General features: G+C 45.1%; 1 protein-coding gene across 1 annotated transcript in view; it reads right to left on the bottom strand.

Annotated features, from left to right (window-relative positions):
- LOC144770408 (sacsin-like) overlaps positions 1–11,707 on the bottom strand; it is a 263,570-nt gene that overhangs the window by 13,246 nt on the left and 238,617 nt on the right. The window lies entirely within an intron of this gene.

The raw sequence follows: 11,707 nt of genomic DNA, 5'->3' as shown, positions 1-11,707 counted from the left end.
ATCCTGGGTTAATGGGTTTGGGTCGAAATTAGGTACCAACCTGTAACATTAATAGTACATGAATTTCCACATTTTATGAGTGGGTGTGCATGCATGTGTAGCTATTACCAATGTTTTACTGGAGCCAAACAATATATTTAGGCAGTATTTGTATAATGTAATCAAGCACTACTGCATTGCAACCATATTACTCTAAATCAGTGTTATGGTAGAAATGTGCAGTAATCCTGCAGTGACTGTGCATTCCTCCTGTTTATGCTGCTCACTAAAGCCCTCATTACAAGAGGCATTTTGTGTCCAGAGGAGTTAGCAAAGATAGTTGCCGGCCCCAGTTGAATTATGAGGTCTACAGTAACTCATCAATTCTTTTGTTTCACCTGGAGAAACTGTGTGTTAAAATAAAGGTTCTCTGGGTGAAATACTGGGGGAAATTAGGCATAACCAGGAGAAATTCTTCATTCCTCAGGGGATCTTCAGGGTGCCAGTTGTATTTAGCTGGTAATCCGTCCCCCATCTACAACACAGCCCCCTTACCCAGGGTTTACCGATACCTCTGGCTCTCCCGCATTGCTCTCCTTTCGCTTACACAAGGGTGGTACGATGGAGGAATCGCCCTCCCAAATGTTCGACTCTATTATTGGGCTACCCAATTGATCGCCACTAACTCCTGGATTTATGGTTCACCCACTAACCCTGCTTTCTACCTAGAGAGATACCAGACGGGCCATGGGGGCTACCTTGAAGCCCTATATGGCAAACACTCTCGTACCTGGTATATAGGCCCGATGTCCCACACAATAACGATCTGGCATCGAGCGAACAAGCGACTTGGGTAGGCTAACACTCTCACGCTATCCACCCCACTTTGGACTTCACATCAGCTGGGTTCCCTCTGTCATTATCAGGGCTTCGACAAGTGGGACAGAATAACCATTTCCACTCTGGGCGACATGCTTCACAAGGGCAAATTACTGACCTTCGAAGAGCTCCGGAAGACACACGACTTAGCCCAATCTGAGGCCTTCCGCTATCTACAAATCAAACACGCCATACTTGCCAGCGTCCCTGATCGCTCCTCTCTCCCACATTCCTCGCCCCTAGAGGACAGACTCTTGTCAGAACCCTTCCAGGCCAAAGCGATATCCTACACCTATCGCAAGTTATGTAACAACATGCCTAACACCTTCCAGTTTCTACGAGACAAATGGCAAAACGACATCGGTGTCTTGGAGGACGCTGAATGGCAAGCGGCGCTAATGTCCCCGCACGAATCCGCTATTAACCACAGATTTAGGCTTATACAATTAAAGATACTACATAGAACATACATGTCCGCTCCCCTTCTGGCCAGGATTGGTAGACGGACCTCTGACCTCTGCCTTCGTACCTCCGGTCAGATTGGCACCTTCTATCACATCCTCTGGGAATGCCCGGTGATCCAAGACCTCTGGGAGCGCGCCGTCCGCAAGATGGCTGATGCCCTAGGAAAATCCATCCCTCTGACTCCCAAATGTGAACTTCTTAATGTGTGGGACCCCACAGATCTAACTGCACTTGAACAGCAATGGGTGGCTCTGGGCTCCCTTTTATTGAAACGTGTAATAGCAATGCAGTGGGGCTCACCCTCTAAACCACTCTTGATCAGATGGGTTGCTACTATGGATGTGTGTATGTTGTCCGAAAAGACGGTTTATAAGGTTAGGGGGTGCTGAGTGTTTGGGATAAGAAATGGGGACGATGGAATACTTATAGAGGTGAACTGTGTACCTCCCCCTCAATTGATATGGCAATGTCTAGACTGGGTTCCCTCTTGTAATTGTGCCTATGTTACACTGCTGTAATGTACGTATTCTATGTCAAGATTGTGCTTCAAGATTACCTGCTGATCACTGCCTCTGCTTTTGTTCAATAAAATATATTTTTAAAAAAAAAGTGCAGCAGGTGACTGTGACCAGTTCTAATGGAATACAGATGAATGGGATCTGATATTGAAATATGTTTATAGGAAAACAATCTCTTCATATTTGTTTATTTTTGTGGAGTGTATGGATTAGTATAAAAGAACAAGCTGCTTGTTGGAGGAACACAATCCAGATACACCAAAGGGGCCCAGGCCAAGCCTTAAGTAACAACCAGGCTTCACTATTATAAAGTTTTAAAAGGCTTGGTCCCTTTCATCCATTCTATGGATGAACACTCAAAAACAGTCGATGAACCTGCATAATAGGACATCAGCCAGCTTTCCTAGAGTAAAAACTGAAAACTGCAGTTTATTCTTCTTCGTTGACAACATAAATCCAAATTCAACAAAGAATAGACCTCACCTCACCTGGACCTTGCTCAGGTTCTACGAGGCCCTGCACTCTCCGTCGGTACCTCAAGCTCCCATCTGAGTCTTGGGGGAGGTCTATTCTCAGATGGGAGCTTGAGGTACCGACGGAGAGTGCGGGGCCTCGTAGAACCTGAGCAAGGTCCAGGTGAGGTGAGGTCTATTCCCCTACCATGAAGGAAATCTTACTTCTTAATTGACATGGAGGGCTAATGTCTCCGGTTGTTACAGGTTGTATCGTATTCAACCGTTTACCTTATTATTTTTCCACTTTGGTGTTGGTGGTGTCTCTTCTGGTTTAATATCACTAAAGTGCAACTTTTGAAAGAACAGAGGCCCTGATGAAAGCCAAGGGACATAAAGCCCGTTAGGCAGAAACATGTTGGCCCATTACTAGACAGATATTTGTTGACTGTTTCTTTTGCACTGTGTTAGGTTTTTAATTAGGAGATGTTGTTCGGCCATAGAATGAACTTTGTAATAGGAGGACACACCATCCTATTTTAAATTCACTATTCTGTTTCTGTTGCACTATTTTTCACTTAACCATCAAAGATCAGCCATCATTGACGGTTCATTTGTGTTGGTGGACCAAATCCTTAACCAGCAACAAATGGTGTGGCTCACTAGGTCCCAATGATCAGGGGACTAGCCTTACTCACACCTGAGTTTGGCCAGATGATAGGACTGATCACCAAGTCAATTTGATGGTAACCCATTGCTAAATGTTTTGGATTTTGAAAACCATCTCTGAATGATTTTTACTGTGTCTGTGTTTCCTATTAACATAGTGTCCACCTGCGTTTACAATGGGCTATTTTCATGTGATTTAAACACTCCGAGATTCTGGCAATTCGGATTGGAAGCTCAGCTAAGGAACTAGGCTGTTCAGACCCCCTGTGTTCTTGTGTTATATATGTAGAAGGAGCTGGGGAGAATAACCAGCCACGGGTCTTTAAACTTTATATCCCTTGGACCCTCTCGTAATGGTTTATTTTTGATACTCATTGAAATGCTGCCATATTGCCCTTGTGGCAATATAAAAAATAGTCTTTAGTGGTAGAATCCCTTGGCCATGTCGTCATAGCTGATCTGTCACCACTCATGCTTTTCCTGAAGATAGCACTGTTTATCCTCAGAAATAACCAACTAATGTCCCTGACACGCTGGACATGTTTTCCTGGCATGTCGGTTACATTTCAAGGATTTTTTCTGACCAGAACAGCCAGGATTTATATCGCTGTCTCAGAGAGAACAAATGCTGTGTCCTCCAGAATCCGATTAGAAGACAAGGTGTTAATGATGACGAGGTATGCTGCAGCTCTTTGTTTGGATCACCACCTTCCCTTGCACTCTGTACGTACGAAGCATAGGAATGAAAAGTGGTGGGACATTGTCTCTGTATTGTGGTTTTCCCCTTAGTGCCTACCTTTTTCTTAGGGCTAAGGTGAAGGAAGAATGGCAATCTAGCATTTAAAGGGAGGTGTTGGCTTGTTTTTACATGTAGTAAAAATGGATGAGATATTTACTGTGGGTTTTGAGTGGGACCAAAGGAAAACATATAATGTGGTCGTCATTTGTTTTGTAAGGCCGTCCTGGTGCCCTGGCACAGAGGAGAAGGGGCTTGAAGGGCTGGTAGCTCCAGTCAGGACAACGTTATTAATGAAGGCTGGGAGGCCATGTTAAGAAACATAGCATTATAGGTCTGGTGATCAGTTATGTTGACGGTGGATGAGGCGATGTGGCCTGATGAATGGGTTGCAGGACCACTGAGGTTTTGGTTTCCCATGTGAAGGAGCATGTGGGACTCCATGAAGCACACTTTTGAGAAAAGTAGTTAGGGAGTTGCTCTGTTGGCTGGGATTCAATTATGAAGTTTGAGAAATGCTGTACAACAAGCACCTATGTTGATGAAATCCACAGTATCTAAGGTCCCCAGGCTACTTTTGGGAAAAGTTCCAGAATTTCTTTAAAATGGTAGCTATGGATATACTAGGTACTAGATGCTGGTTTGTACTAGTGGCTGCAGACCACAGGGACAAATGAGTGGAATGTATGCAAAGGGTGACCAACAAGCGACTAAGGGCCACATGTATCAATTTTGGAAATAGTGATTACCTAATTGCGATATTCTGCGAATCGCTATAAGGTAATAGCTATTCCTAATGTATGAAACGCCATCAGTTTCATTTAGTGATTCCTAATGGGTCGCATTTTGACCTACCCCATGAATATTAATGAGGTAGGTTGCAATTTGCGACCCATTGGGAATCGCTAATATCAAGGGAGGGTTGCCTGCTGGGGTCAGTAGACCACCATTTACGTGATAGCTTTTAAATAAAGCAATCATTATTTTTTTTAATGAAACCCATTTTCCTTAAGGAAAAGGAACACTAGATGCATTTAGAAAACAAAAAATGAAAAGTTTTCTTTTCAATTTTTAAGAGCAGACCTTGGGGACCCCTTCCCATTTGTGAATGGGTTACCATCAGATTGAATCTGATGGTAAACTGCAAATGTTTTGTGACCGGTATTTGGTTGCAAAACATTCCTACATACCTATGCGACTCACTATTAGGAAGGGGTGCCCTTGAAAAGCCCCTTCCTAATACCGACTGGCAAACTCATTTTGCGATTTGGTATCAGGTTACCGAATCGCAAAACAGTACAGTGAAAAAGCCTTTTTTGCGTTTACAAATGGGGCGATTCTACGAATAGACCTGTTTGCCAACACAAAATAGCTTGGAACATGTGGCCCTAACTGCTTTTCTGGAAAAGCTGCTCAGGAAAAACAATTTTATAAATTACATTGTTACTCATAATTCAGTCCAGGTTTGCTCCCATTGTATAGACAATGCCACAGATTTGGTGCCATTTGAGATCATGATAAGAGCAAGGATAGTTGCTAGTAAGCTTAATCCTCATTCAGTAGACAAAAGTGGAAAGGTTACTGTTGGGATCTCGTGCATTGCTGCCCGTTGTGAGAAAGTGGCTGTATATATACTGGACTAAGATATGGTACAGGGTGTATAGAGTCCACAAACTCCAGAGTTATAAGAGAGATTAAAGCCAGGTGTGACCTTACTCTCTAAAGTGGTAGCTTGGTCGAGCAGTAAGGCAGTACCAGAGGACAGTGTAAAGCATTTGTTGTACACACTCAGTCAGCAAAAGGTTTCACACACTCAAAGACTGAACTCCAGGCCAATTGTTTTTATATCAAAGATATAGTTGTTTTATTTCTAGAACCAACAGGTATCAAAAATATACTGTTCTCAATGTGAGAGGTCTCAGATGAGTACTTTGCAGAAAAGCAATAAACTTTGTAAACACAGTATGTACAGGAGTTGCAGTAGGCAACACAATTCTAAACACAATTAAGCATTGAGCTCAATGGGTTTTTCTATATAAATACAGCTGATTACTTTGTAGATTACTCTGGTAGTTCCAGGACTGGATCCCAGATTCAGTCCTGGAATCTAAGCTGAAACCAGTGTGGTAAAAACGTTTTAGTTGTTGCTGTGACTTTTAAGGAATATAAAGCTATGTTAAAAGTTCTCACTTTCAATGAAAATCTGGCAATGTTATCCAATGGGATAAAATTCAGGTTGCAGTCAAAATACGATCTTGTTACTTTTGTAATTCAGTACTTGGCTCCTAGGTCCAGCACTGGGGTCTCAACTTAAAACAGGTAAGTAATTACGTTTCAGTGTTTGGTATTATTTTTAAAGAATATTTCAAGTTTTCAAAAGTAGACAGAAGAAATTTCACAGAAAAGCACGCAATGGATTCCTGTGGAGAAAATTCAAGTTACTAGTAAACCCGGCTAGGATTACTTTTGCGGTTCAGTACTGCGCTACACGATGCAGTACTGGCTTCTCTCCTGATCCCAAGTGAGTACTTCGGAATTCGGACTTCGGTTGATTTTATGGGAATATCTTAAGTTTTCAAAACTTCACACTTAGAAGATTTTTCTAGTTAAACCAGTCAATGTTATCCAATAGCAGGTAAGGGAGTTACCAGTTTCCAAGTGAGTACTCGACTGGCGAAGTTAGGGTTCTGGGCATAGACTCAGGGGTCCCCCAGGGTCAGGTAGGTACAGTTGGTTCACCCTCAGCGGCACAAGGGCGGCCGGGTGCATAGGTAGTTAGGCCCAATGTTATACAATGAGGGGCAGGGGGCCTCCGGTTGGTGGCTGCTGGCTAGCAGGCCAAGCGGATGTGGGAGCTGGGCTCCTGGTCACTTGCCCAGGGCAAATGAGGAAGTAATATAGGGCACAGGTTGCGCTGCCAGGGGCACTCGGGCGGCTGGGTGCAGGTTGCCTTTGAGCCGTCGGGCGCTCAATGCTATTCAATGGGAAAGGTAAAAAGGGAACAAAGGCTGCAAACTCGGGGATGGTGATTCTTCAGGTGCGACCACCACTTCGAGAGGTAAGTTGGGATCCTGTAGAAGAGCTAGGTACCCCAAATGGAGGCACAGGGGGTCGCAGGGTGCTGGGTGCAGGGGTGTCTTTGGGTGTCGGGAAATCTTACCCTCGGCTGGTTGCGGTTGGAGGGGTCCCTGGTTCTGAGGCTGCAGGCGTCATCTGGTTCGTCGAGGAGGGTCTTTGGGAACTGGACTTCGGGTCCCAGTCGCCGGGGCGACGTTCTCATGGTCTTGGATCACACGGGCACGGGCCGGGCTCGGCGGGTGCAGAGTGGGCAGGTCTTGAGCTTCCTGGCTGGCACCAGGGGTTGGTTACCGAAGAAGAGCCCCTGCTTATGGGAGTCCCAGTCTTTAAGAGGGTCAAGGCAGGCAGGTCCTCCGGGTGTCCCAAGGTTGCTGTCCGCAGGAGTCGCCGGTATGAAGCAGGAGCAGATTCCAGGATCGACAGGCCGGTAGGGCTGGGGCCAAGTCAGTGGGTGTCGTTCTGTTGTTAGCAGCTGCACGGCGTGTCTTCTTCTTCTTGATCTTCTTTCTTCTTTTCTTATCGGGATCTGAGGAAGGAAGGTTCAGGGTGCCCCTAAATACTAAATTTAGGGGCGTTACAGACACGGCAACGGCAGGGACCAATAGGTCCCTGTCCTGGGGTGGGTACACCCCCTAGCCTGCTCCTCTCCTGTGGGAGGGGGGCAGGAGCCTAGCTGTGATTGGGCAGAGGTCCCCATCTTCAAGATGGCCGGAGCCCGGGGTCGTACTTTACCTCGCCTCTCCCACATGAGGGGTGGGGTTGGCACAGGCTAGCACACCCCCCTTCCTGACGTAGGGTTTCCTGCCAGTCTTCCCGCCAGAGTAGGGTTTAGAACTGGTGGGGGCCAGTTGCTGAGTACAGCAAATGGTCTGGAGAAGCTCACAGAGGCGGCATGCATTTGATGCTTCCCCCTGCCCATCCTGGGGAGGAGACCCAGCACCTCACCCAGGATGTGCATTGTTGCAGGCCCAGGAGAGCGGGGGGGATCTCCACCCATGGGTTCAGCAACATGTCTGCTGTGTGGCAGCCTCTGCAGCCACTCGGACCAGACGTGGATTGTAGGTTAGGTTTTCAGGGGGCATCTTTAAGATGACCTCTGGTGCATTTTACATTAAATCCCACACTGGCATCAGTGAGGGTTTAATGTGCTGAGAAGTTTGGTGTTCAGTGTAGCCATTATGGTGCTGTGGAGTTCGTAATGACAACCTCCAAGCACCATATACTCTTAATGGCATCACTGCACTTACAGTGCCCAGGAATGGCCCTGTGTACTGTAGGGGCACAGGGCTCATGCACCTGTGCCCACACCACTGGCATAGGGCACCCAGCTAGAGGGGTGACTGAAATGTGGCAGGGCAGTGGGTTCTGGGGGCATGGCACACAGGGATGGGTGCCATGTCGACTCTTTGTTTAGTTCTGTACTTACTCAGCCTGCAAAGGCAGTGTGTTGGTGTCAGGGTGCAGGGCCCCTAAGGGTGGCACAATAAGTGCTGCAGCCCTTAGGGGTCTTCTCTAGTCACCAGGCCCTGGGTACCTAGGGTACCATTTACTAGGGGCTGATAGGTGGCCAGAAATGCCAATTGGGTTTTAGGTTCAATACAGTTTTAGGGAAGGAAGACAGGCCCTGGGCACCTGGTTGGCAGGAGCCAGGGCACACTCAGTCAAAATACATCAGCAGTTCAGAAAAAAGTGGGGACATACCAATGCAAGAAAGATGGCACTTTCTCACACCCATGCTTTCCTTCTCTGTGTCCCCTGTGTGGAACTTGGAATGCGGGGATCGGGCAGTTGCTGCTGGGGAAGCTGTGAGACAAGACTGAAATAAAGAGGACTTGTGAATCTATCTGTTGTCGTCTTCCTTTCAGTGGCGTCGAGTTAGGTTCTGTCCTCAGTCTTACTTGATGTGTGTGTCAAACGCTGTGGCTGTTCTTCTTCAAGATGACGTCTACATTTTTCGTTTGAAGGTCCGTGGTGAGAATCTTACATGCGCCCCGTGATATCCCTGCCTGCTACAAATAGTGAGTATCCTCCTGGAAACCGCACTCTCATCGAAGGTTGTAATGAGATTTAGACGATTTTCTTGTCTTTGTCTGCTTTTCCACTGTTATTTGAATATCCTTCTTGCATGGAGTCCAACTGCATCAAGCACACGCGTCTTCAACAAAGACTTGCGTTCCTTGTTCCTTGCTCCACTGTGCGGTCCACAGTGATCCGCACACCAAGTCACGACGATCACGCTTATGCGTGACGTCACAATGCTTACCGCAGCAGCCATCTTGGAATAAGGCATTTCTTCATAGCCTGTAACGTCTCTTTTCAGTCAGGCATTCCTTTGCAGATCTCGGTGATCTGCACACCTTTCTAAAATTACTCGTTTACAGGCATTATACATCTTTGCAAACGCGTCGGTGACACACACATCTGGTGTGTCATCCAAGTACATATTAAAAACTCTTATTCTGCAGTTGGCTTGCTACATTTCAAGTTGTTCTTACGGTGACACGCACACCAAGCATGTCAATGACCCAAATTAAAGTTTATTCACTACAGTGACTTGCACACAAAGAGATATTTTACAATTTTTCAAACAACCGTTTGTTGTAGTAATTTCTGATGCAGCAACTCACCCACGCAAGGCCATCCAATGGATTGTGTGCTGGCACCACCCCCCACCCCCCTTTCTGCAATCACCTGGCACTCCTCCTATTAATTGGCAGCAGTGGAAAGAGACATTTGATGCTTATCTTGAAGCAATTCATGGTGACACTTTTGTCTCAAAGAAGAAAAAAGCCTTACTGGTGTATAATTTAGGCTCAGAAGGGAGAACTATTTTAAAGACTACCTTTGGAAGTTGAGCACATGTGTTAGTGGGGGGCGATAATGGTGATTCTCCGATCGTAAATGACTATGCTTCTCTTATTAAAACTTTGGACAAGAGATTCAGTCCTAAAAGAAATACAGTACTTGAGCATCACAAATTCTTGCAACGAGCCCAACTTACAGGTGAATCAATCGAAGATTTTGTAGCTGCTCTTAGAACTCTAGCAGTCACATTAAATTACAGAGAATTCAGAGACGAGATCATTCGTGATCAGTTGATTGAACACACTTGTAACAAGAAGATTCAACAAAAACTTTTATCCTCTAAGGATCCGGATTTAGAAACTGCTCTAACCTTAGCTAGAAGCATTGAGCATTCCCAATTTTGTATGAAGGAAATGAGTGGTGACACACCTTCAAACGAAGTTAAGTTAGTTAGCTCCAAAACCATCAACAAATCTGTTAAAGGAACTAACACTAATGTGCCTCGTACTTCTAAATCTGCAACTAAACCCAAATCAGGAAGATCCGATCTTTCTTGTTATCGGTGTGGCAGCAGATCTCACCTGGGAAATTTCAAGTTTTGTTTTGCAGTAACTCAAACTTGTTTTAAATGTGGCAAGAAAGGTAATCTGGCACATGTGTGCAAGGCTATTATGACTAACAAGAGACCACCACAAACTGTGAAGACAATTGAAGAGGAGTGTGCTGATTCTGGGGAAGATAATGATAATGATAATATGTTACTAATGTTGTCTTCTTCCTTCATACAGTCTGATGGTATTGAGGAAATAGCTGCCATAGATCAATCTGGTAAAAGGCAATCTCCTGCATGTGTATAGATTTGAATGGCACAAATGTAAGATTTCTTGACGATTCTGGTACTCCTTTTACCCTCATCAACAACAAGGATTTCAAAAGACTTGGTAACATTCCAATAAATCAGTCTAGCATAAAAATCATTGCCTATGGTGGAAAAAGAGTGGAGGTTCTTGGGACGTTTAGGGGAAATTTTGAATTCAAAGGGGGTTTTGCACAAGGAACAGTGTACATTGTGAAGGATGGTGTGAATTTATTAGGATGGGAGGAGCAAGGTGAGCGCAGGATTAGTCTGGATCCGAATCCTCCTGACATGGTCTTGTCTAAACGTGATGCTAAACAATTTTATTGTGATTCCTCTTCTATCGCTCCTGTGCACACTATTACTGGTGCACGGTTATCTGGTGACGATTAGATTCAAATGTATCCTGATATTTTTAGTGAAGATTTGGGAAAACTTAAGGGTTTTCAGCACCGCATTGTCTTCAAAGAAGGTGCAAAGGCTATTGCACACAAAGTGCGTAAAGTCCTGTTTAGTTTACGCAGTGAATTGAAGATTTTGTGCACCATGGGTGTAATTAAGCCTATTGAGGGGTCCGAATGGCGATTTCCCCCATTCTTTTGGTGCGCAGGGCTGACAAGTCCCTTAGGGTGTGTGTGGACTTGCGCGACCTTAACGCTTGCATTTGGGTGGACTGCCAGCCCTTACCTAACATTAATGAGATGGTAGCAACCTTGGAGGGTGCAAAGTATTTTTCTTCACTTGACATCTCCTCCGCTTATCAAGTGGCATTGTTTAAAGAATTTAGAAATCTTACGGAATTTGTGACACCTGAAAGTGCATTTCGCTTTATACGTATGCCATTTGGTCTGGCATCGGCTTCTGCAGTGTTCCAACGTCTCATGGGTAATTTATTCAAGAACACTGCAGGAGTTGTGTTTTTCCAAGATGACATCCTTATTCATGGCAAAACTAAACTAGACCACAATTCTAGAGTCAAGGAAGTGTTGGAGATAATCAAGTCTAGTGGTCTAACGCTAAGAAAAGATAAGTGCAAATTTCTTCAAGATGGTGTAGACTGTTTGGGGCACCACATTTCTGGAAATGGGGTTGAACCAAAGGTAAAACTCTTAGATGCCATTCGAGATGCACCTGAACCTCAAAACAAAGACCAGCTCCGTTCTTTTCTAGGGCGGGTTGAATAATATGCTAAATTTGTAGCCAATTTTTCGGATAGAACAGTGCATTTGCGTGAGCTTCCGAAAAAGAGCGCTAAGTATGTGTGGTCAAA

Source organism: Lissotriton helveticus, chromosome 7 (assembly GCF_964261635.1).
Source record: "Lissotriton helveticus chromosome 7, aLisHel1.1, whole genome shotgun sequence".
Classification (NCBI taxonomy): Eukaryota; Metazoa; Chordata; class Amphibia; order Caudata; family Salamandridae; genus Lissotriton; species Lissotriton helveticus.
This window is presented reverse-complemented; position numbering and strand designations above follow the sequence as displayed.